This window comes from Euprymna scolopes, chromosome 16 (genome assembly GCF_053919585.1).
Source record: "Euprymna scolopes isolate OS-2025 chromosome 16, ASM5391958v1, whole genome shotgun sequence".
In the NCBI taxonomy this organism is placed as follows: Eukaryota; Metazoa; Mollusca; class Cephalopoda; order Sepiida; family Sepiolidae; genus Euprymna; species Euprymna scolopes.
Window position 1 is genome coordinate 117,187,404 of NC_136497.1, and position 27,996 is coordinate 117,215,399.

Consider the following 27,996-nt stretch of genomic DNA (forward strand, 5'->3'; position numbering starts at 1 on the left):
AGGCTACCACCTTGGTGTAAGGGGCGACTACAACTCTCAATTATTAAGAGAACGGACGGACGTTTATGAAATTGCCCTCCTATAAATTCCATAATGCACATTTTTTTTCCTTTTTCCCGTTTATCCCATCAAGTACAAACTTATTTTTCAGACTAAAAATAATATGTATAATTGAAAAATAAAAATATCATGACTTATCATCGGGAATCAGTTTTCAATTATAAAAGTTGAACAAAATTTTGTCGCAATTTTTTCTCAGTGATGGACAGAAAGTAGGTATTCAATTAAGTAGAACGTTGTTATCGTAAACTTATCCCCGAGGACAAAAGGCATTAGTTATTTTTTAATTTAAAAGGTTCGTAATCGATTAGATTTACGTAAATAAAGTGTAAATTGTGTAATTTAGAGTGGTACAATTTCGTAAAGTTCGCCAGAGATTCGTTCATATTTTAATGGTATCATAAAATACCCTATGCACGTAAAAAAGCATGTGGACCGGAGCTCATTCCGGCTGTGCTATTAAAAAATACTCCATTGCGTTTGCATCTGTTATCTCCAAACTTTTCAATAAATGCCTAAACGAATCTTGCATTCCTGCCTGCTGGAAAACCGCTTCACTCGTACCAATTTTCAAGAATTATGGCGAAAGAACTGGTCCATTAAATTATCGCCCAATTAGTCTTCTCCCACTTTTCGGCAAAATATTCGATCCCTTAATTAATGAAGATCTAGTCCGTCACCTTACAGCTGCTAAACTCCTGACCGAGAAACAATACGGATTTAGGCAAGCACGTTCCACAGAAGAAATCCTAACTGTAATCACTGAACGTATATACGGTTCACTAAACAAAACAGGGGAGGGAAGATCGGTAGCCCTCGATATATCAAAGTCGTTTGACAGGGTGTTGCAAGATGGTCTTCTAAGAAAAATGAGATCATGCGGTATCATTGGAAGAATACATAATGTAATTAAATCCTTCTTAAGTAAGAGAAAATGCCAAGGTGTTCTCGACGGTCATACATCTAAAAATTATGATATGAATGCGGAAGAGCCTCAGGTATCTATCCTTGAACCATTATTTTTCCTGATATTCATAAATGACCCCCCTGATAAAATTTCGGAGATGGGTATATTTGATGATGACACCACTCTCTATAAAAGACACGACAGGAAAACAAATGAACACATATCCAAGGAAATGGCAGAAACACGAGAGAGTGACTTCAAATCTATAGTGGAATGGGGACAAAAATGGATAGTCACATTAAATGCTGTAAAGATTAAGCTTGGCTCCTTCAATAATTTAAAAAAAAATCCCTTTGTATCACCAATAGCAATGGTCAAGAACACGTTACCCGAAAGTACTTCTTTTAACCTACTCGACCTAACGTTGACAGGAAACATGAACTGGAATAGATACATTGAGCACATTGGCAAGGCGGCTGCGAGGTAGGTGGGCTCTCTTTACTGTGCTAGGAAACCACTTACTCCTTAAAGTATCTTGTACCTCTATAAGGCAATCATTCGCCCTTATATGGAGTGCTGCTGGCACATTTGTGCTGGTACGTATACTACTTGTCTCTCACTCATGGGGAGTGTTCAAAGAATGTCGCCAACCTGATAGGTCCCGAACGGCAATCTAGGCTTCAGCCTCTGTCCCATAAACGAAATGTTGTATCCCTCTGCCTGTTCTACAAGTACTTTAATGGTTAATGCTCTACAAAAATACAAGCACTTTTACCCCCTCGACGTGAATAACCCCGACAAACTCGACAAGCAGCCAAATCCCACCCCTTTCACAGTAGAAACCCCTAGGTGTAAGGAGGCCTTCTACTCCAATAGTTTATTTCCCAAAATTGCTAGATTTGGAACTTTCTTTCGGGATGTTGCTTTCTCAACTGTACTGACATGCAGACGTCCCAGTGTAATATCAACAGACATGTTGCTACTCATCTCTCTTATGTCCCCGATAGTAGCCACCTACTTCAAAATAGCACTGTGCCTTGTTTGGGGTGAAATTTGAATAATAATTTTTTAAATCTCATAAGTTTTTACGCTCGATCATATATATATTTTATTAAATAAAATCATTTAAGGAAGAAAGCTATGATATTTTTTAGAAACGTTGCTATAGCATGTAATGTGTATATGAAAACATTTACTCAAAACACGGCGAATCTGTGCCAACTATTAATTTTATTTCTTTATATGTAAGTATCGGTTGTTCGTCATTTTTCAGTGAATACACGGTTAACGAGAACAGTTTCCAATCGTAAACTAAGAGATCAATAAATTTCATCATCGCATAATTTTGGATGGCGAACCCGAACCAGATAAAACAAAGTTGGGTCGTACTGTTGTTTTATGCAACAATATGTAAGAAATGCTAATCCAAATAACGCGTATTGGCAATATATTACGTCTCTTAATTAACAAAGCCACGATATTTGCAGTAGATGTAAACATCATCTGATGTAGCTGCGGTTACTAGTTTATACAAGAGTTACAACTATTTTGTTTGTGAAAATCTAAATACTTAATTTTAGTAAACAGTAGTCATAAATGTAGAAGACGAGTGATGATAGGAAAGTATAAATGATTCAAAACACTGCGTAGTGATGGAGCGGTATTTTTGTATGACTATGTATATTACGGGATCATATAATTTCATATTCGCAGCCAATGAAAATAGGCGGAATGTTAGTAGGGAGAAATCATTATTTTCGCATCGTAAAATGTAATGGTAGTTACATGAGTGTGAGTGCTAAATCCAGTGAATAAGTGTTTCAGTTCAATATATTAATAATAAGAGGAAAATACGAACAACTCTTTCTATAGATTTTAACAATAGTGATGACGTCGCTAATAGAAAATACGACAGGATTTTATTATAATTAATAAATGTGTCAGTAGCTTCATTCAAAAGTAACATAAGGTGGTGGGTAAAGTTTAGATATAAAAAATGTATGAGACGTATGTCATTGCAAACCTAACGGAATTTGTATAGAGGAAGAACAATCATATACATACAAGCAAACATTGGTCTGATATAATTGTATGACAGTTTTATCAATGAAAACGTAACATTTTGAGACTGAAAAAATATCAGGGTTTGTTCCTGGTTAAGTCGTAATTTATATATATATATATATATATATATATATATATACATATATAAATTGGATAGAAACTTTAAAGCCCCCCCATAGATATAATAAAATATTCAATAAGTATACAATCAAAGTGTCTTACTCTACTATGTCAAACCTTCATCCAATAATAATTAGTTTTAACAATAAAAAATAATAAACCACAAAATACTATTATACAAAATATAGCAGGCTGTAACTGTAGAAGAAAAAATAAATGTCCCCTACAAGGTTCATGTAAAATAACAAATGTAGTCTCTAGCTGCACAGTACCAAAATCCAAAATCTAAATTAATTTAATAGCAACCATAACTCAACCACTCGATTAAATAACGACACCAACTTTAACCAATCTACTAATCAAATACAAATCAACCTACCATATAATAATCCGACACCTAATCTACCGGAAAATAATTGCACTAAACAAGAGGCAGTATATTTTGGTTCCACATCTGGCTTAATAAAACATAGAATTTCAACGCACAAATATTCATTTAAAAATCACTCCCTGATAAATCAAACTACGCTATCCAAGCATATTTGGCGACTCAAGGATAACAATATTTCTTTCAATTTGAAATGGCAAATAATAGGGTCTTATAAAGCATACAGACCAGGAGATAAATTCTGCGCACTGTGTACAAAAGGGACCCTAAAATTTGAAAATATGAAGATATAAAAAATAGAACCACCCTATTAAATGCAAGAGAAGAACTTATTTTCCCATGCGGTAATAAATGTTGGTTTAAATTTAATAAATATAAACCACCTTAAATCATTTAAAATGTTACTTATTAATATTCAATATTAAAATTAAACTCTAACTTGATATACTTATAAATAAAAACTTTTGATCATCAATATTATTGTTATTAATAATTGATCTGATATATCGACCATTATTATATATTATTAAAATATATTCTTAACCTTAACCTATGATATATTTTTTATTTAAATAAATAAATAAATTATCAAATATTAAATTCTGTAATTTCCAAATGGATTATAATATATTATTTGTCTGATTTATTAGTCCTTAATAGATTAAGTTAAACACTATTTATCTCCCTTGCATTGTTTAATTAAAGAAATAAGATTATCTTCCTTTTTCTTTCTTCAGTTCTAAATTTAGCGTTTCAATCAAACGTATGCTAACCGATATAAAATATTCCATCAGCATTCTTTTTGAAAATTTCTCAGTTCATAAGTTGGAAAGCTACAATAAACATCCATATGAATAATTTTACCTTAGTTGCTGATTTCAAAAGGCGAAGAATTAAAAGGTTACTAATTATATATATATATATATATATATATATATATATATATATATCTGTGTATGTGTGTGTATTTATGTATATATATATGCATATATATATATATATATATATACGCATATATATATATATATATGTGCGTGTGTGTCTATGAACTTTTTTAGAAATATTATATTATATTTAAACCAAATTCAGATTTATAATTTTATTATATTTTATTCCTATCTTTAACGCATATTAATTTTCTTATCAAGTAAATGCATACCTTTATTTTAATTTTTTTCAGATACATCTGCCTATACTTGTAAATCTAGCTTGATTTATGGTGTCTTTTACATATATTATAAACCCTTCCCCAACACTTTGCTGATGAGGAAACTTTGTTTGTTAAAAATACTATATGTAAAAATTATTGTCCGTGGCTTAATGTCTACCACAATAAAAACATTGTTTCCGAAACGATCGTACAAATCATTTAAGTTGTTGTTGTTCCTTCTTGTGAAACGGATTTTTAATTTAATTCTAATTTGAATTTTAAATTATCAATTACTTTACTGAATATACACACACACACACATATATATATATATATATATATATATATATATATATATATATATATATATATATATAGTGCGTGTGTGTGTTTAGGTATATGCTTATCTAATTATATATCACATGTATTTATATTAAACCTTTAATTTATAAAGCGTAATAACAGAGCATAGGCAACTGTAATTAATCTTTTCTGTTTTTCGGATTTTGTAATTATGCCCACATTTCTGTTTTTTCTTTCTAATTTGAAGAGGTCCTAAAAGTTTGATATAATAACTAAAGAGATGGTTCTTCGCTACAAAACATGCTGTAAAGAATTGTAACATGTAAACGTTCTGAAAGAAATCAACGGTAAGATGGACACCATCTCGAGTTTGTAATATATACATTTTATCATTTATATATGTATACATATATATATATATATATATATATACAGATATATGTATATATATGCATACATATACACGTATATATATATATATATATGTGTGTGTGTGTGTCTGTGTGTGTATTTCTGTGTACAGTTATACTTATTTTGCTGCTTACGTACACTACCCCCTCTGTCTTCTTTTAAATTCATCTGCGCAGTGACCACCATCGATTCTGGTGCCATTTACCGTATTTGACCAGCAGGAAATGCTTGTAAGCACGTCGCCAGAGGAAATGGAATTGGTTTGAGTCTTTAAGTATTTTTCCATTTTCCCGATTCTCCTTTTGGCAAAATACAATGGCTACTAGCCATAACAGCCTATCAACGGAACATCATATGTAATGATTCTTTCACCTTTTCAACTCACCCAACTATTTTTATTTATACTTTTGGCATTTCTACTCTTGGTGTTTTTATACTCGATATTAAGCCTGTCCGAACTCCCCACCCAATCAGTACAGGATTTCACTCTTCATAATTATTTTGCTCAATGAATAGCTAGCAGGTATGTATGTAAGCTACCATAATATTTACAGCAATAAATGGCTCTGTCCATCTTACCCCCATATATATATATATATATATATATATATATATATATATATATATATATATATATATATATATATACGCATAGTTATCAGTAGTAAAACGACTTAATCTGTAGTAATACTTCGTAAGAATATACATCTAAAACAAGAAAGTTTTTAGGAAGATAAAGATACAACATTTATTTCTGCTAAGACTCGTGTCGTAACGCATACACAACTAGGTGCATTTTATTTGTAAATAACCTGCTTCTAGATATTGAAGGCTAAGATTAAATTGCGAACTACTAAAGACTTTAAACCTGTGATAGCTGACGAAATGTGACAAGGTTAACTTCGTTCGAACATACGCACAGATTCTTGAGTTTGTGGAATTAGTTTCTCGAGGTCTAAGAGAGACAGTTGAACATGTCGGTGTTTACATCGACCGACACGTGTTAAACATAACACCTAAAAATCGATGAATATTGCGAAATCTTCACATATAAAAAACTAGCAAGGACACCCGGCGTTAATTGCTATCCAATGAGGATCAATTCTATGTTTAATATTTTCAATAATTTTATTGCGATCCAAAACATTGAAATCGCAAATGTTCAATCAAATCGTTTGTTAGTCTACAGTAGTAAGGTATGCAGTGGTTCAGCGGGAGAAAGTTGCACAATTCATTGTAGTCTACATTGTATTGTAGAAATCCTACTGATAATTTTATATATTGGACTAAGACTATATAATGGTGTTACGTTTGGTCGAAATCTCCCTTTTTTCAATTAGATATTTGCTATTATTGACTTGATAAATATTAGTCACTTCCCGGTACTAAATTTAACTAAGCACACTTAGCGCATTTATATGATATTAAACAAAATCAGCTAAGCTGCTAATAAGTTCATAAACACCTAATTATTTTTATCCAAAAAAAATCAGAAATAAATTATTATACTACGTTAAATGTGTAGTAGATAACATTTCATGTTTCCTTGCATTTATAATTTTTCATTAGCTGTCAGGATTAGCTATATGTAAGAACGACAGAAAAATAAAAACACATTAAGATTTGAAATATATTTAATTATAGAGAGGGTTTACGTCAAAAGCCTTCTTTAAGCCAGCAGACGTTATTACCACTCGACCAATCCGCCACATGTAGATTTATTTCTGTAATGCAGAATTGCTCTTTATATCAAGAAATAATAGAAAGAAACCCGAATAAAAAGCAATTGAAGAATCGTGTACGCGAATTTTGAAATTGATGATCGAACAACGCTAATGATATAAACATTAACGTGTGATTACATTTTATGGACCCCGTATTATATTTTCGCAGCTACTACGCATACGTCAGGTATCTTTTAAAAAACATTTGGTTTTCACAAACGTTTTAAGTAAACTAATTATTTTTACAAATAATGTAGCAACATTTATCTATAGGACCTGTAAATTCGGAAATTGTATGCATTTTTTTATTTCATTAATCGTTTACATATGAGTATAAACGCACTTATGCTTATGCATATCGGTTTATATATATTCATTTAAACATCAAATCATTCGGTAATTATTACACGTTGTGATATTATTGCGCTGTCATATATAGATGGAGAGTTTACATTTATTGTGTTAGATATGTGGCTACAATATTGAAAACTCGGTAGATCTAAGTAAAATTTACTCCAGTTGAGAAAAAATCTCCTGTTGGGACAGACAACAGATCTGATAAAACAGTATGCGTTTTCATTTGCAGATATTTTTTAAAAACAAATTAGACAGAAGACCATTAAAATAGCGTCGTGGAATTTTCGTCTTCTGATGCTAGAATCCTTAACTATTTGATTAAGCAGTAACTTTTTATTCTTTCATCATTTGTTCGTTCACTTTAAATCTCCAAATTAAGCTTCCAAAATATACATCATACATGCTAACATGTTTGATGTATACTCATGAGTTTGATTTCTAAAATATATTTGATCAACACCCATGTCTTTCCTGGCCTTCGATGTTATAGGCATTAATACGAGCCTCATACCAATGGTATTTTGTATGATTTCTTTTTAACTTTTCTTCCTATTAAGGACATTTTTTTTTTATTTGGGCATCGTTGATCGATCTTTCTCCTTACTTCGACCGTTATTTTCAATCTTGACAATATTTTTCAATGACTATTCAATGCGTCTCATGGCGTATGTACAAACTAGTCACCGATTATTGTGACCCGACATCATCTTTAGGTAAGGGTCACTGAATTTCTCATGTTAGTTGTAAGATAAAACTGTGAATTGATAACTATTATAGAAACTGAAAAGAGTGTCATTATTTCTTTGCTGGCTCAGATTCCGACGTTGCACTAAACTAGTATTTAATTGAGAAAATCCACGCCTAATCATATAATTACTAACATGATTCTATATATGGAATATGAATAGGGGAAAACATGAGAAACATAACAAGTGAAGTCCGATTTTTGTTAATATTTGGTATAATTCTGAATATTCCTTGTGTAACAGATGTACGGAATGTTAACGTTTTTTTAACAGAATATTCAACTATAAATTCAAAGGCATCTATATGAGAATTGCTTCCCGAGGTATTCTATAATTATCATGATAATCATCTTATCCAAATATATATGTTGTTAATTTTCAATTGAAATTCTCTGCAAGTGTTATCCACGTTATCTTAATAAGAGGTGACTCATTTTAATATATGTTATATTTTGTTACAAAACGATTTTATATTAGTTTTATATATATTTCCCACCCAACATATGTAGAATAATATATTTTACTTACTCCCCAGAAAAAGAAAAAAATACATGGTAAACATGGAGACGGGTCCTGGAGCGTTTTGGGGAGTGATTTCTTCTCGGGAGTTCGGCGCAATCTCGAATATGCCTGTTTTCAAGCGTGTATTGGCTTTTATAGTAAGGTCACAAGTTGGGGTGGACGATCCGCCGAACCAATCAAAGCAAGGTACGTATCTGGGGAAACCACATATCCGAATTGCGTGTATGTAATTCCGCAATATTACTAGAGTTTTTGAAAACTCAGATCAAAATTAAATCATCCTCATACGACCTGCGGGTCAATACCTATCATTCAGAAAATCCTGGTCTGAAAACAGGTGTCCTCGGGGCAAGATAATTCGGGTTTCATTTCCACATTGTTTGACATTTGCGGCATCTTCATTCTCAAACAACAAAACACATGTCTGGTTTTTAATGAGAAAAAAATCTATGTTAATTCATGGATTTCTGATACCTGCTGTTGTCCGCGATTCAATTAGACAATATTAGCACGTTTATCCGGTCTTCCTCATGTCCCAGGGGGTCTCAACCTCCACAATGGAGAGCAATTCGCTCCCACAAGACGATCACATCACAGTAAGGTAGGAGATTTACTTTCGGGAGGTAGTGGACTAGTGCTTGTTTAATTAAGCAAAAAGTGGGTGGAGACTGATAGAAAGCTAATTGAGAGGGTTAGTTCTTCCACCAATATTCTTGTACACTGGTAGCACAGAGACCATCTCCCAGCTATTAGGGAAGCAAGATCCAGTAAAACATTTATTGTAGAGCTTGGAAAATACAAGTACGGGGAGTAGCTTAACTTAATATTTATTTGTTTTTCTCCGTGAAGAGAAAGTAAGTTTGTAACTGGCGTCGCTTTTTCTCATATCACTTTTTCAGTCTCCATAATTTGTACTTAAGTTTTAAAAAGCGAGTAAAACAGAAATCAGAAATAAAAATTTAGTGAGAAAATACTATTTAGTAATCACAATTATTATTTACACATACTAGTGTAGAACAGACTTGTGAAACTATAAGTACGCAGTAGACTGATAGAAAGCAGTTATGTACGCGTGCGATCCATATCAGGTATAACATTTGAATGGATTTTGAAAAATAATAATCTTCTAATACCACATGTAAACTACTCGGTTGTCAGATAAATCTAGAATATACACTGTGATCATTCCGTTCAAACGGAGAAAATGTCGGTTTGTTTAACAAATTCACATATGCTGAAATATAAACTAGCAAGGGCACGCACACTTATCTAAAATGATATAAACATAGAGAGGGAGAAATAAACGAATAAAACCATAAATTCTTTTTAAATTCTATATAAAGAAAAAACAAAACAAATAAAGAAAACGATTGCAATTACGTAAGCGTCGAAAACAGAGAGACGAAAATTACATTAAAAAAAGATACAGATTAAGAACGAAAATGAATTAAAGGAGATAGAAAACGCAATTACAAGTATAAATAATTGTGATAGACCAGGTAGACCATATAATGTAAGATAAAAACAAATAGAAAAAATAACATGAATGTCGAACGAAAAATTGGAAAAACAGAAGCGAACAAAATGAAAGAAAAAGCTGAAATGAAACAGAAAAATAACATCTAAAAATAATTGGGCGAGGGAAAAAAGGAATATACGAAAGAAACCGTAAATAATAAACGTATGTAAAAACACGAGAAAACGAAAGAGACATAAGATTGATGCCAAGAATGAGAGGCAACAAAAAGAGGAAGACAAATAAATAAGTATAGTTCTTACTGGTTTTACGTATAAATAATATAATCGACATCGCCATTCGTTTTGCTGATAAAACAATATTCAACCGTTGAATAAACGATCATGAAACTTTTTAGTAAACCAAGTAATATTGTCTTCCGCCTGGTAAAACACTGTGAAACACTAATCTGTGTGCGTTGGCCATGTTCCGCCAGAGGCTATTCGGCACGGTTATGTGTCGGCGCAGACGTGTCTTGGATAACAAATGCTGAATGAAAATAAAGATAAGCCGTTTCTCATGTAACGGCTCTGCGGGCCAGTGCGTTGAAATTTGTGTCCAGGCCACCGTTCCCCCATTTTAACACTGGTATCTGATAACAGCACCACTGAATAATCCCCCCAGGCCTGGACAAATATATCGCTCGGCCATGTCAAGAAGCGATCAACACTATCGATCTATTTCTTATGAATCGATGTCAGATAAAGGTTGGTTCTTCCATAGTGCATTGTTCTTCTTGTTAAGTAATGTTGTCCTCTCACCGAAACGCCATTACTATTCAGGAATTACATATGATCATAGTAAACTTAGAAATGATTTAATGTAACAGCATTGGATGACTGTTGTACGTATACTATTATAAGCTCTTAAAAATTTAGCCTTTGACAAGATGGGCACACCATAAGACGACAGAGAGACTCACATAAAGCATGGAGGTATAGCCACGTGAGGACATATATTCATATCATATATAACTGTAGAGTTATATATATATATATATATATATATATATATATATATATATATATATATATATATAGGATAGTGCGTGTGTTATTTATTTTGTATGTCACGCTTGTATCATAGTGACTGTCTTTTAACTGGTATGACCTTCCATTTCTTAAAATAACTAATTTTGCCAATAATTTTTTATGAGTTTTAGTTTTGGTTTCGATTATAGTACAGTGCACTGAAGTCATTTATTTTCTTATAAATAATTTTACCTAGAATTCTTTGTAAGTTTGGTTCGGTTTCGATCATAGCTGAGGGAAGTCTAGTCCTCTGTTTTTATAAATAATTTTACCAAGAATTCATCATAAGGTTTGGTTTTGGTTTCGATTATGGTAAATGGCAGTTCAATCTATATTTTTTTAATAAACTTATCAAGAATTTTGGAGAAGTTTTGGTGTAGTTTTCGATTATAGCTAAAGGTGCTCAAGTTGTATATATATATATATATATATATATATATATATATATATATATATATATTCATAAGTTTTAGTTTCGGTTTTGATTAAACCTGATGCACTCAAGTCATATTGATATCTGTTTTAATTTTTAAAATCGTAATGATACTTATTTGATTAATATATAAAAATCGATAGTAATTTAACTTTATAATAATATATTGTGGTGAACATTGTGGGGACGCAGGCTTACCTTTTAAACAGCCTCGGTATGTGCTTTTCCGACGCAGCGTCATGATGCTGAAAAGGGTCCAAGATGGCGCCTTCGGCCTTATATAACAATGCAGTCTCGCAAATTCTCGTGTGCTCTCGCGCACGTATGCAAATTCGGAGGACTCTATCTTTTATAAAAGTAGGCCACTGCAACAGAGGGAAGAGATGTGAAAACGAATTTCAGAATATATATTTTCTATTAGTGATATCCTTTCCATCATATATATATATATATATATATATATTCATAAGTTTTAGTTTCGGTTTTGATTAAACCTGATGCACTCAAGTCATATTGATATCTGTTTTAATTTTTAAAATCGTAATGATACTTATTTGATTAATATATAAAAATCGATAGTAATTTAACTTTATAATAATATATTGTGGTGAACATTGTGGGGACGCAGGCTTACCTTTTAAACAGCCTCGGTATGTGCTTTTCCGACGCAGCGTCATGATGCTGAAAAGGGTCCAAGATGGCGCCTTCGGCCTTATATAACAATGCAGTCTCGCAAATTCTCGTGTGCTCTCGCGCACGTATGCAAATTCGGAGGACTCTATCTTTTATAAAAGTAGGCCACTGCAACAGAGGGAAGAGATGTGAAAACGAATTTCAGAATATATATTTTCTATTAGTGATATCCTTTCCATCATATATATATATATATATATATATATATATATATATATATATATATATATATATATATATATATATATATATAAATGTAATGCTTGGTTCGTTCAAAGTTGATGCAACCATATTTCTACATTACCAATGTATTTAAAATTTTCAGAAAACCCAGCTTTAGAGTCGAGGGACGTTTCTAGGTTATTAATATAGGTTTACATCGCCAATTATATCATATTAAATAAAATAAAAAATATTTTTCGTAAGCCGTTAGTGCGAACCTGCTTTGTTGATAGAACTGAACTTCCGGTTCGATTCATTTCACACACCACGATTTGACGAAACGAATTAGAAAATTTATTTTTTTGTTTACTAGATAAGTAAAAAAAAATAATTAATTTGTTTATCTTTCAAATTTTTAAATTTAAACATTTTTTCTTTATTATATCAAACAAAAAGAAAAAGAAGTTTGTCGCTGGCTTTTTGAGTCGAAGTCGTTTTTTTTGTTTTTGGGTTTTATTTTTCGATATAAGAAAATATGAACTTTTTTATTTTTAACACTATAAATTGTTTGGTAAAAGTACATGTGTTTTTCGATGAAAATTTTCGGATTGGTAACGTGCTTAAATAATATTTGGTGCTAATGCTGAGTGTGGTCCGCGCTATTTTTTTAATCGTATTTCTACGTTTAATAAAAGTTTTATTATATGTTTTTTTATTCAATTGTAAGCTTAAAATACAGATATTGTACAAAACACCCCCATCCCGATGTTAAGAATGGCTTTTTAAATAATAACGTTATTATTTTAGCACGGGTCACTCTCTGCATGAGTACCGTATTTTCACCTAACAGTTAATAAACAAAACATGGTACTTATGCAGAGAAAGTACCGTGCTAAAATAATAACGTTATTTAAGAAGCTATTCTTAACATGGGGAGGGTTTTTTGTAACTATTCGATACTTTCACCTAACAATTTAATAAACAAAAGATGATGCTTATGCAGAGAATGTACCGTGCTGCAATAATGCTATAAAGAAAGACATTCTTAACATGGCAAATAGGAGAGAGTTCTGCACGGATCACTCTCCGTATGAATACTAATTAATGTTTTGCTGTTTGCTTTTTTTACCGTATTTTGGGGTTTTTTTTAAAGAAAACCTTTTTTAACAAAAATTGAAAGTACACGTTTTTTCTTTTTTTACAGAAATTGTTTTTATATAAGAAAATATGAATGATTGTTCTTTATTAACGAAATTGGGTACTCGGTCACTTATTGATCCGTGCTGAAATAATAACGTTATTATTTAAAAAGTCATTCTAAACATACGGGGGAGAAGAGGGGTTGTGTACATATTCTGTACTTTAACCTTACAATTAAATAAACAAAACGGTAAATTTTTAGATTAGGTACACCTTCGCAATTTTCTTTTAAATGACGACTATTCTGGGTTTTCGACTATGCGGAATACGGAAATCGCATTGAAATTTTGCAGAAATAAGTAGTTATCGAGATATAAAAAGTTGTATAATGCATTGTAATCTCTCGCGACCATTTTTTTTACACGCTTGCGCGCGTCATAAACAAATCTACGCGCGTAACAAAGATGGCCGCCAAAGAATACAATGCATAAAACAACTATTTATATATGAATAACTGCTTATTTCTGCAAAATTTCAATGCGATTTCCGTCATTTAAATGAAAATTGTGGAGGTGTACCTAATCTAAAAAATACCAAAAAACCATAAAACTTTAATTAAACTTGGAAATACTATTTAAAAAAATAGCGCTGATCAGTAAATGCATTAGCACCAATTAATCGACTAACGTGACCTTATTGCTAAATAAGCTCTGGCTACAATGTTGAACGCGCCCTTCACATTTTTTTAAAGTTAAATTCAACTTTCACAATATCTTTTTATTTTTTTATAATTTCACAATATCTTTTTTTAATAATAAAGTGTTAGTTAAAACACAGAATAGTTACAAAACGCCATCCCCTCTCTATGGAAAGAATGGCTTAAAAGTATTAGGTACTTATGAAGAGAGTGATTCGTGCTGAAATAATAACGTTATTATTTAAAAAGCCATTCTTAATATGAGGAGGAGATTGTGTTTTGTACCAAGGGGAGGGAATAGTGTTACTATTCTGTGCTTTCAATTAACAATTTATTAAAAAACAAAACAAAAGGTAAATTTTCACATTAGGTCCACCTCCACAATGTTTAACATGGGCAGGTTGGGAGTGTTTATTCTGAAAGCCGTTCTTAACATGGGGAGAATGATGGTATTTATTCCAAAAGCCGTTTTTAAAAGACGAAAGACGGGTAAAAGGTTAAAACACGTGGTTAGACATGGGTGTTGTTTATTCCGAAAGCCGTTCTTAATATGTGGAGGTTTGGAGTGTTTATTCATGACCGTCCGTGAATTATAGTGCATGGTACAGGTCTTTATATCTCGAAAACTAATTGCCCATGCAAATTTTAAATGAGATTTTCTTATTCAGCATAGTCGAAAATTGTGGAGGTGGATCTAATGTAAAAAAATACCCTCCCGCAAAATAGATATCGTGAAATTTAAATTCAAATGCGGTACTAAAAATAAAATTAGACAGAAAAATACACCTTTGGGTTTGTACTTGCACAAAGACTTGAAAAGTTGTCAAAAAAACGAATATATAGCAAGTAAATATTTTCAAAGGAAGGATAAGTTAATTTTTGACCTAATTGGATAATTTTTAGTGTTTTTATTGGGTTTGTACTACTGTACATATAGAATCGAAAAAGTTGTAAAAAAAAATGTATAACAAATATTATCACAGGCAAGATATGTTACTTTATAACCAAAATGGATATATATATATTTTTTTTAATGTAAAATGTTTATCCGGCTCGAAAAACAGCGTTTATTGCTATATTTGTTAATTACAAATGGCGGCAGACTGTGTGAAACATATTAGGTTTGGGAAAATAAGTTAAAACTAAAAACTATACAAAATACTATTAAACACCACCGAATACATGTCTGCCTATGTCACGGTAACATATATTGAGTGAGTTCATGACAGTATATCTATAGTTTTTTTTTTTTTTAGTTTTATCTCAATTTCCCAAACTTAACGTGTTCAACACAGTCTGCCGCTATTTGTATTTTTCAAATATACAGATGAACATTACATGTTTTCGAACCGATTAAACATTAAACACTAAAAAAAATAACATCTTATCCAGTTAGGTAGAAAAATAACTTATGTTGCCTTTGATAGCATTCAGTTATTATATGTATTTTGCAACAACTTTTTCGTTCCTGTGTTTAGTAATACAAACCCGTTTTATTTACTATAACGTTTAGTCGGCTCGAAAAACAGTGTGCATCATTGTATTTGAAAAATACAAACGGTGACAGACCCTGTTGATGATGTTAAGTTTGAAAAAATGATTTAAAACTAAAAAAATATACAATATACCATCAGAAACCCACCGAATATGTCAGCCTATGTCACACGAACATATAATCAGTAGGTTCCTGACACTGTTTTCTATAGTTTTTAACTGATTTTCCCAAACTTAACGTATTCAACAGAGTCCGCCACCATTCGTCTTTTTCAAATACAAAGATAGCTACTGAGTTTTTGAGTCGAGTAAACATTTTACATTAAATAAAAACACTAAAAAATTATCCAGTTAGATAGAAACGTAATTTACCTTACCTTTGCTTTCATTTATTCGTTTTTGGACAACATTTACTCGAATCTGTGTATAGTAACTCCCCCCTTACCCAAATATTAATTAAAAACTCACACTTTTGAATACAATAAAAAAGAAAACTATTTAGCGTTTCAACGTTTGAGCAGCTGTCGGCTTCATCCACTGAATGTTGGTCGAGCCCAAGCCATGATTCTGCAAAAGTTCCATTTTTTTTTTTTTTTTTTTTTTCATTTTTGCCTTTTTTTTACTTTTAGGAGTGGATTGCTGTACTAAGAATATAAGAAACATGCATTTTCTCTTTTTATTAGAATTTTCCATTACACGAAATTAAGCCACAGCAATGCGTGGCAGGGTACAGCTAGTATATATATATATATATATATATATATATATATATATATATATATATATATATATATATATATATATATATATATATATATGTATATATTAATATCCAGTAACAATGGTGTCCTAATGATTATTCATATCATCGGCAAACCTGGCGTGACAAATCTGATTTTAGTTCGTTTCCCGAAAAAGCTTTTTATCGAGCACGTATTTATATAACTGCACATTTCTGGACAATAAGTCAATTATATAACTTTAGAGTAATTTTTGATTAATCATAATTATCGCTCATAGTGAAATAGCATTTTTAATACACAGACCATGCTAACTCAGGAATAATTTTACAACTTTTTTACGTTCTGCCATGTACCAAAAATATAATATTACATATGGTTTCGATTCTAGATAGTTGCACCAGATCATTTTTTTTAATCGTCATCATGTGTTTTTATTCATAAATATTAATCTGATTTCAAATATATTTAGGTATAGTTTACGGCAAGCAAAATCAAAATATTTATTTACAATCTTGGAATATAAAACATTTCTTTTTGAATTACTTACAGTGCTTTAAAACGATAACTATTTATTAATAATATTTTTATATGTTTTAGCGGAAATCTCTCAAGAACGAAGACAAAATTAAATGAAACAAAGTCATACGTTTCTTAAGTACATTTTCCATGGCAGGGGACATATGCATAGCATAGTTTTGATAGAAAAGATTTCTCGGGTTAAGGTCAGCTTTCTGCATTTCATGCTCTTCATTTTCCCAAGTAATACGTAACTATTGCTTAAGATTTTGAAATTAGAAATAATCATTGTCTATCCTAACTTTTACAACCATTTATGAGTAGACGGTAAATTCAATCGTGACATGATGACTAAGATTTTCCCAGATATTTCTCAACTTTTCTGCGATATTTGATAACATCATGAAATAGCAATATTAGCCCCTAGAAATGATAAAGTTCATATTATGATTTATAATCATTTTCAAGTTTTATCAATCCATTGATTGTATGCTTAATGAAGGTTAGGCAGTAATATTTCCTGTAGAATTCACTACGACCAATTGGAATGGCACACTATAACCTGGTATTGAACGAAGGGGCTCGGATTATATTGTTAAGAAATATTGATCAACCTAAACTGTGTGATGTCATATGGTTAGCAATGAATATTTTGAAAAACTAATGTTCTGGAAGCCATTATAATTTTAAACGTGAAACTGTTAATTTCTCGGATTCTCCTTATTTATTCGTACTTGATCGTTTAGTTCAATCCTTTACAATTTTCAATGAAGGTTAGTTTTACAATGTCTGTAAATAAAGCTCCAAGCCAAAGCTTCAAAGTTGTTGGATTTAATCCTCGGACACTTTGCCTTTCTCGTGCCTAGTTGTCTGTTTGTTGGTCACGCGTATGGAATGCTGAAAACACTAAATTTACCTACCTGTTAGAAGTCACATTCAAAGTGTCTTTATGTGGAGTTTTTTTTTTTTAAATGAGTGCTAAAGGTATATTTACCAGTGTTCAGGTATGTACTGCTGGAAACTAAATTTTAATTATAGTAGGATAAGGAAAAAAAGATATTAGAAAAAGCACAAACACGTCGAAAAAGAACTTTAATAAGATAACATCAGCAGTTAAGTTTTAAAAGACATCGGAAGGTGGTAAGGGGTGAGAGGGAGTTTTAAATTAAGGAGCGAAGTGGAGTTTAAAATATTAAACCGGACACGGATGGAAATAAAAGTGTTGCAGAGAGAGAGAGAGAGAGAGAGAGAGAGAGAGAAAGGATGGATAAGAAGGGCGTGTGATGGGTAAAATTTAAAAACAGAGGCGGGGAGAAAAAGAAGGGTGAAAAATAAGAGAGAAGAAGAGAGACAATCAGTTACTATCTTGTTGCATGGTGATAGATATAGACATAACGTTTGCTCATTGCATACATGTCATATGGAGTTTGACACGTTAAAAATTCATGCGGTTTAAGAGAGGGAGCTGTTTGCAATAACTAATACGCATCCTCTCAAAGTAAGCTTAGTCACAACCAACTTAAGTGCATTTATTTATTTAAAAGAAGGATTAAATGCATCGACTATGAAAAATGTCTGTAAGTTGCTAAATAAAAAACAATGTTGCAAGATACTACATTAATGTATATGTCCACATAAGATATGAAACTATGAAAATATGCACGTAGAAGATATAAAATAATAATAATAACAATAATAATAACAATAATAATAATAATAATAATAATAATAGTAATAATCATAAAAATCTACTGATAATAATAAAACTAATAGCAAAAATATGGGGAAAAGTCGCTATGTAAGTGTATGGTACGTAGTTCAGGTAAATTTAGATGTAAATAAGAGGGTGTAGGATAATGTTGGGGGTAAATACCTTGGTTAAAACTTTAGTTCGGGGTACTTGATATTAAGGGTAAAATGTATCAGAGCTTCTAAGGTGAGAAATTGGTATAAATGTGCACATACACATATATAGATATAAAATTACAAGTTAGCAGATACATATTTACGTATATATGGACATACTGAGCCACGTATAAATGGACATATAGATGAAAGTAAAAATAAAAATAGCTATAAGGAAAAATAAAGTTGTAAAAATGTAGGTAAGGATAGCGGAAAACATAAATCGCTATGCAATTTAATAGTGGTAAAAAGTATATATTCATAAGAAATATATATATGATCGAGCGAGAAAATAGGAATGGACAATTTGACTTCTATTTTCAAGAACTAGAGAGTGCGGCAAAATAACATCATGCCTTGTAAGAACAAGATTTTTAAAAATATTGATAACTCCTTCGCCTAACCCGAAAATTATCAATGTTTAATAAATTAAAATTTATTTAAGGATAACAATACTGATGTTTATACGTTTGTATATTAAAATCTATACAATTAACTGCTCATTGTTACTTCAGTAAATCTAACGTGAGTAAGATTTTTTTATTGTTAACTCATGCTCATTTGATGTATGAAGTAAGATCTAATTTCGGTGTGTGCGTATACAATTTCCTCCACAATTTTTGGAACTTCTGAGGAAAAAAACATCATTTACAAATATATATATATATATATATATATATATATATATATATATATATTTACTGATGCCGTATAACGATTGTGCATACAACGGACACGTCGGAGTTTTTGAATGCTCATAACCATTTATAATAATAAACACATTGTATGAAAATAATAATTTAAACTATTAGGCAAAGCAGTTATCTCCTGTATTCATAATCATCTATCCATATCCATGTTTTTAAATCTTATATTAAATTTTTCGGATTTGATAAAAAATATTACATGGCTGACTTAGTGGATATATTCTATGGTTTGAAATGCAAGGGAAACTATATGTAACACTATATATGTTTAACTAAAGATTTTTAACGTATCATAGACAAGGGAAAAAGTATATTGCACCATTGTTGATTATATGAATTGTTGAGTTTGAATTTTTGCAGTGATTTCTGAGTTCGACATAATGATTTCAGAGCTCCAAAATGGGCCCTAAGATAGAAAACTGTTAATTGTTAATTGTATAAATTCAAAGATAAGAATGGCAATCAGAATAATTATAATAATTATAATAACACACACCATATAATATTAAAAGGCGATTATATATAGAAGGAATCTCTGAAGTGGCCATTGATAATAACCATCATATCTGTCTTTGAAAACGTATATTAAAGAACCCAGGAATTTGCAGAAATGTCACAATAAGAAAAAACCAACATGAACACTTAGAACAAAACACACTGCCGAAAAGAGTGTACGCATTTTTCTCTCGATGAACTTATTTGATTACTGGATCACGTTTCACTGAAATACAATATTATTTTTCTATTTTTCTCACATTTTATTTTATTTCTTCAATGATTTTCAGTTTCATTATTTTACAAGTAACAGGAGACTCAAACCAAATGTCAAAAAGAAAAACGCGAATAAGCGACAACAGGAAAAAAGTATTTAAAAATCTGATATAAAAAAAAACAGAGAAAGTTTCTCTTCAACTGATATTTTTTACGGGATTTCTAAGTTTCTTACTTCCCATCAACATATTTCCTTTATACGTTTCACGCTTTCTTTCGGTTATCTCACAGAATAATCTGTTTCTTTTTTTTCTATTTTGCACTTGCATAAGGTGTTAGCTGGCTTTAGTTCTTCCAATTGCAAAATAAATTCATGCGTGTGTGTTTGTTTCGACAGAACATTCTCATTTGTGTAGATTTCATTGAACAGAAGATAGTTCTGTCTATATGATCATTATTGTATACGACGATTCAATCGAAGAATATACGTTGCCTAAATAACTGCGTTAATTTAAATGTTATAATGTGTACTTCTTAAAATGGTACACACTTGAGAGGTTTTAGCAAATAAAATATCATCTACGTCTTGTGCATATAAATGCCTGATAAATATGGTTTTACTTTAAATAATTGTTATTTAATTATAATTGGCAATACCAGTTCTAAATACTTAAAAATGCGAACTCTCTGAGAAGTATAAACTAAAATACACTCACTATGGGTTCCTTATGTCTGCTTCTGAATAAGGCGTTTATTAGTTTTTAATTTTATTTATGCTTGTCAGAATTCTTGGGTTGCCCTGAGGTAGACACATACCAAATGTAATCAAAGTCGGCTTCGTAACTTCGAATCTTCCGACTTGTAATCCTAGTTACTGTATGCATAAAATAAGTATTATTATTTAATTATAATTATATTGATATAATAAATTATATCGACATGGCAACTAAGTTTAATAGAAACTTTTCTGTTTTATTTCTGATTGACAAGCGCAGGTTATTTTGCATGAAGCGCACTGTTTTAGGGTAAAACTAGATTCACTATTAAGCTAATAAAACAAGTACAAAATACTCCGTATGATCTTGTGAGCACAATTGATTTTCCACAAATACGAATATAATAGCAAATATAATGGCATGCATTCATACGTCCACGCATGCCTACGGTATTTATGATTTATTTTGAAAATAAGGAAAATATTAAGCTGAAATCAATTAATAATCTTTAAAGAGAACACGCACAATACTAATGACATCTTCACGAAAGGAAGTCACATGAATCACATTTAGATAATGTATAATAGATTCACTTCAGATCATAATAGGATATATATATATATATATATATATATATATCAAAAATGTTCTTTACTATAGAAAAATAATTAATGAAAATTAGTAAAAAACACACAAGAAAGCTCACATTCCATTAACATATAATAAACAAGTTAATCGAAAGCGATTGAAAGATCACGTTTTGTTTATATTACTCGTTAATTAATGAAGCATGATTTAAATTCATCTGTCAAAATTCGCAAAATAATATGGACATATTTTAACAATGAAAACTTTTGTAGACTACAAGACAATGCAATTTATTTGACGTGGTATAGATGTATGCTTAGAATGCTGTCAGAGGAGCTGAATGTGGCACAAGATTTGCAGATTTGTTTATTTCTGATTAATTGGTGAATTATCTAGAAAATGTGGAGAATCAGAACCGTTAGAATTAATCACTGAGGGAAGGTATACTGCATGTATTATTGTTGCATAGGGGTAATATTTAGATGACGAACATTATATATTATATTGTTGAGTGTTCATATGTGAGAGATATATATCGGGTACATTTTATTGGGATATGTAATACACGATGAAAGGGGGATAGAAGAGATGAGGACATTTATACAGTTCTGTAAATGTTTCTATAACATATACTTTAGAGCGGAGAAGGGTTATCATTTTTTTTTTATCACAGGATGAGACATTCATTACTTCTTAATAGAGAGGGAGACACATTACTTAAATATGATGGGGAGAGACATTGCTTAGATGGGTTTATACACACATTTCATTATAGATGATTGAGACAATGTTCGTATAAATGATTCACAATACCTTTGTTTGTTGAGAAAAACGACTCCGAAGACGGCAGTTACAAAATCTGATGTTTCTTTATTTCTTCGAATGGTCAATGAACACATCCAGAAATTCAAAGGCACTACATGATTTCAACTTCTAACCCTTCGCTTCCAAAGGGGGATTCGTCCGACTCGACTCTCTCTCCTGTTATCTGTCCGTCCGACTCTCTCTCCCGGTCTCTGTCTGACTTTGTCCTTTAAAACCGGCAACTACATTGAGGATTAATTTCTAAACCATGATGTAATCACATGACCAAAAAGGTGCTTAGCCGTGGCCTTAACAGTCATGATTCTCACATGTCTGGTTCGAACGTGTCCAACCCATTTATTCTAACCTATTTTCGACCTAGCTTATTTTTAAATTTGCTATTGTTTTTTTTAAGTGACCTTTTATTTATTCTGTTTTCATAAACAGAATTGAATCATCAAGTTCCTTTTTACAATAACATTTCTAAATAATCGAATACCTTTTCAAACAAACATATCTGCGATTTTATATTTAAAATAACAATTGGAATTCCTCCCTGAATTTTAATTCCAAATCTAGCTTTCCAGGTTCGAATTCTCGGGCTACCCCATCTCATTTCTACTTACTAACAAGAAAAGGGAACTTGTTATTGTAACATCCCTCTCCTCCTTATTTTCAAAAAATGTACGCATTTTTTTATTTCTAGTACATTATCCACGCAACAAAACGGCTTGTTCTATTGAGTATGGCTTTGTTTCATTTCCTAACTATCCTATATTTTCCGGGATATTTTCAAAGCGTATTTACTTCATCTTTGTGGTTGGCTTCCAATTATTAAGATATACTTTTCATCACGCTGATTCACTTGGATTTCCTTTTTTGGACTCTCGTAAATTGATGAAGATAAATAAAAATCACCCTTAACTAATTAACCACCCCAAACCCTGCGCCACGATTCCTATGTGCGCACTAAATTCTAACTATGACCCGATTACTGTGAGTTTTCATTTTTCTCATCAGAGCTTCCAAGATCCGCCAGATATATCCCGCATTCATGCATTTCTAAAAAAATATCAGGTTATATCTTCCTGCGTGCTTACGGCACATTTTACTTTTCTCTCACTTCATTAAGCTATATGTGATTTGCTTATTGCACCGATCTCATAGTCCTTTTAACACCATAAGGATTCTCATATCCTCCACCGCCAGCCTTTTATTTATTGAGCCAAGACTTAGTACTCTGCTTGGAGTCGTTACGTGCGACCAGTTTATAAGCACCCAATTTACAAGATCCATTATTTTTCCGAACGGGGCATCTCTAATGCTTACCCGGCAAACTACGCATCTTCGGAAAAAAGTTTATGGACTTTTAAAAACCAAGACAAAAAAAAGTTTTAAAAAGGAAAATCTCTCTTTTGGCTTATCACATCTGTAAAAACTCTCACAAATACTCGGTTACGGAATTTTCTATTTTGTTCCTGCTAAAATTATGTACTTCTTTCTAGGCCAACCATTTGTCAGTATCCTCTTATTTTTCCTAAATCTTTCAATTTTAATGTATATTCCTCATTATGACTTTGAATTCCTGTCGCAAAAATACAATAACATTTACATACATTTAAGACAGTTTGCAATATCCTAAAAACATTTTTAAAAATACGTTACATTATACATTTAACTATGATTTATACAAAAAGTAGTAACTTGTTTTCAAGAGAAACATTTTTTCTGTGTAACAACAATAATCAAAGTTCGTTAATAAAAAATGCCCTTTTTTTCAAACTCAAAACAAATAAAACACATTAAAATCTTAAAAGTTCAACTATGAACAGAAAAACACCCGAAGCACTCCCTCATTTATATCAAATTGTTTAGATGCCCGACCGTCGAGGACAACCTGGATTTTTCTGTTATCGAAGAAGGATTCAATTATGTTATATATTCGTCCGGTGATACCTTATTATTATGTTTTCCTAAGAAGACCGTCATGTCATACCCTGTTAAAACCCTTAAATATATCTAGAGCAACCGCTATACCCTCCGCTGCTTTGTCCAGTGAATAGTATATACGATATACTATTCAGTTAGGATATATGCTGTGGAACGAGCTTGCCTAAATCCATATTATTAGATATTCAGAAGTTTAGCATCTATAAGGTGATTGACTAGAGCTTGGTTAATTATGAAGTCAAATATTTTGGCGAAAGTAGGGGGAAGTTAATTGCGCGATAATTTAATGGGTTAGTTCTTTCGCCAGAATTCTTGAAAACTAGTACAACAGAAGCAGTTTTCCATCAGTCTTGAAAACAATATTCATTAAGGCATTTGTTGTAAAGTTTGGAGAGAACAGCAGCTACTTCAGCGGAACATTTTCTTAATATCACAGCCGGGATAAGATCAGGTCCACATGCTTTTGAAGTGTACATGTATTTTTTATGATAGCATGCACCTGAGAAACGGTGATTTTCAGATCGTCTAGCGTGGCGTTTTTTCGCAAAAGAAAGTCAGGGAGGGGTTTGTGAGCAGAATCCAGTGTGGAGTTGGAAGCAAACCGCCTGGCGAGCATGATAGTCTTCTCCATTGCTGAGCAAAGAACCTCATGATTTGTTGGTTAGTTGGGGAATTGTTAATTGCCCATTATTTACTAGACTGTGGTAGATTTTCCAGAAATCACTGTCTCGATGCGTTTGTTTTCTAGTGGTTTCAGTAAATTCTCTCTTAGCTGTCGCTATTTCTTTCTTACAGTTACTTCTAGCTTCTATATACTTCTGTCTGTTTGAACTGGACTTATGTAAGTAAATTCCCCGGTAATCACGATGCCTTCGCGCAATGGCAGTTAGACAAGAAGAAATAAACTACTGGGTAGAGTGTGGGTTGCTATAAAGTGTCTGCGTGTACCTCAACGGCTGTTTTGAACCATTCAGTGATCTCATTCAGCAGGAAAATAAAAGATATTTCCCCATGGGACATCTCTCATAATATCCCTGATTACTTCCCAGTCAGCCTTGTTATAATATATCGTTTTTTAGCAATAACTCTTCAGTTTTGGCTCTAGAGTTAAGGATGATTTCGACCATTATCACTGTATGATCAGCGCTCCCAAGTGGGATGTGGGCATTCGTTTTACAGTCATTGGGAACTGTGGTCAGAAACAGATCTAGAAGTGATGCGTTTTGTTCTCGCTGGTCTGGGAAACGGTTGGAAACGTAACCATCGGTGATAGGGAGTGAGATATAGAGAAGCTACGTGTAGTGCTACCAGCTGCGTCTGTGTAAGTAGAGAATCCAAGCCAGTTGCTGTGGTGGACATTAAGTCACCAAATACATGTACTTGTCCACAAGTGTCAAGGGAGAGTGCTCTATCTATGCTGTCAGATATTTTGTATTAGAGTGCACTCCTGGGACGAGGGAGAGCGGTGGAGAAAATAAAAGTAGTCCATGTTACTTTGCATGTAAAGTCTAAACCACATAAAGGCTTGAGCGTCCGATTCTAGGTTCGTTTCTCTAGCCAAGAGGAGGGTATTCTAAATACAGACTCAAAGTCCGCTGATATGTTTATCAGAGTACTTACGGCAGAGTGGGAGATATTCCGGCACGTTAAAGTAGTTAGAACGAATGGAGGGGTGTACGTTAGTCTAAATGAGTCCTAAAGTATTCGGGATGTTTGTTAGGAGAAATGTTTCAACATCATCTAAATTAGTTCTAAGTCCACGCATGTTCGTGAATGCAAGCCTCAACGGAGGAGGCAAGTTGAGTTTGTTTTTAATCTAAGCCGGGTTAAAGCGAATTTTTTTTATTGTTCAGTTTCAGTTTAGGAAAGGGGGTGCTGAACAGTCTTTATACAGAAACTCAGATGTGTAACACAAGTAGACCATCAGCTGATCGTTCATCAACTAGGATTGTGGACTCAGTAAAGCCCATTGGAGATGAGTGCAGGGTCCATTTTCATGCGCGACATGGCACTACAAACACTCCGATATAATACAACTGTTGATGGAGCAGCCGCTCTAAGCGCTACCAGAGAGTTAGGGCTCCTATACTTCCAGTCGAAAACAGCAGCCAGGAACTGTCAATCCGGTACCCTCAACCCATCAGACGAAGGTCAAACCAATCTAATTGCACTGGCATATGTGTCACTGAAGCGCTCCCAAGTGCCCAGTTTAGAGAGATGGGATGTGTTGGGAGAGGGCACAGCGGCGTTCATTGGCCGAGTCGGGAAATATGATATATCACTGAGTATTTCTGTCGAATCCCTGTGATATTACTTCTGCGCCTAGCTAATAGGCAAAGAAGTAGTATGGGAGCCGGGCGATAGACAGAGCCTATCTACTCGTCAAACAGTTTAGGTTTGAAAACCGGTAATTTGTTTGAGTCACCAGCTCTAGGAAGGTTGCCATCCAAGACGGGAAACGCCTCCCTCTCTTTAGGTTTAGTTTCAGAGTGTTCCTTCTCCTAGACGGATAGTCAATGAGGATCTACTGTGTCCATCAGCACCGAGAGGGTTTGCCCCGCACCTGGGTCCTAACCCAGGTATTGCTTTGACCCCGGGCAGGTAGTTAATGTTAGTGGGTTAGTTTGTAAAGGTTATATAACTAGTGAATAGGTACACTCAAAGTTATTAAGGGACATTGCTATTTCATTGTTACTGGAAGACGGGTGAGTAAAGTCCATGCAGTGGAAGCGACTATATTTGCAAGCAGGCTTATTAGAAAGTATTTAATGATGGTAAGATTTTTCTCTTTAGATTTTTTTCATATGATAGTTTTTAATAGGATAACTTTACAGTATGGCTAAGTATTAAGAATTAAATTAAAAATTTTGGTGCCCAGACTGTTACATTTTTAGATGATAGGAGGGGTAAGATGTAAGTGTAATATAGTACGGGTTAACTGGAGGAAAATTGTAAGTTATGGCGTATTCCGTATGCATAATTAAGTAAATAGATATATGGGCAAATTTCAAGTAGATGTGAATCAATAGAAGTTGTAGGTATTAAGTATGTTTCCACTTGTAATGAAGGAAGATGATTTCAGCTTTCATTTAAGAGACATGCAGTATTTACAAAACAAAGTACCAGTTTATTTTTGCATTAATCCTTACAAAACTATCTAAGAGACATATTGTTATGTAATGTAGATCACTTTAAATCTGAGTACAGGCTATTGTTAGTAAATACCTAACTGGATAATAATAAAATCTAATGAATATCTTAGAGGTAGAGATGTATAGATATTTAATGATGAATTTCTAAGCGGTGAGCATGCGAATGTTAAGGGCTGGAAGCTAAAGACTCCATTACAAAGGCGTATGTAATGTAGGAGTTTGAGTGGCAGCTTGGGGAGTAAAACAAATTGTTAGTTTTCAATAAAGGGGATATTAACTTACGGAA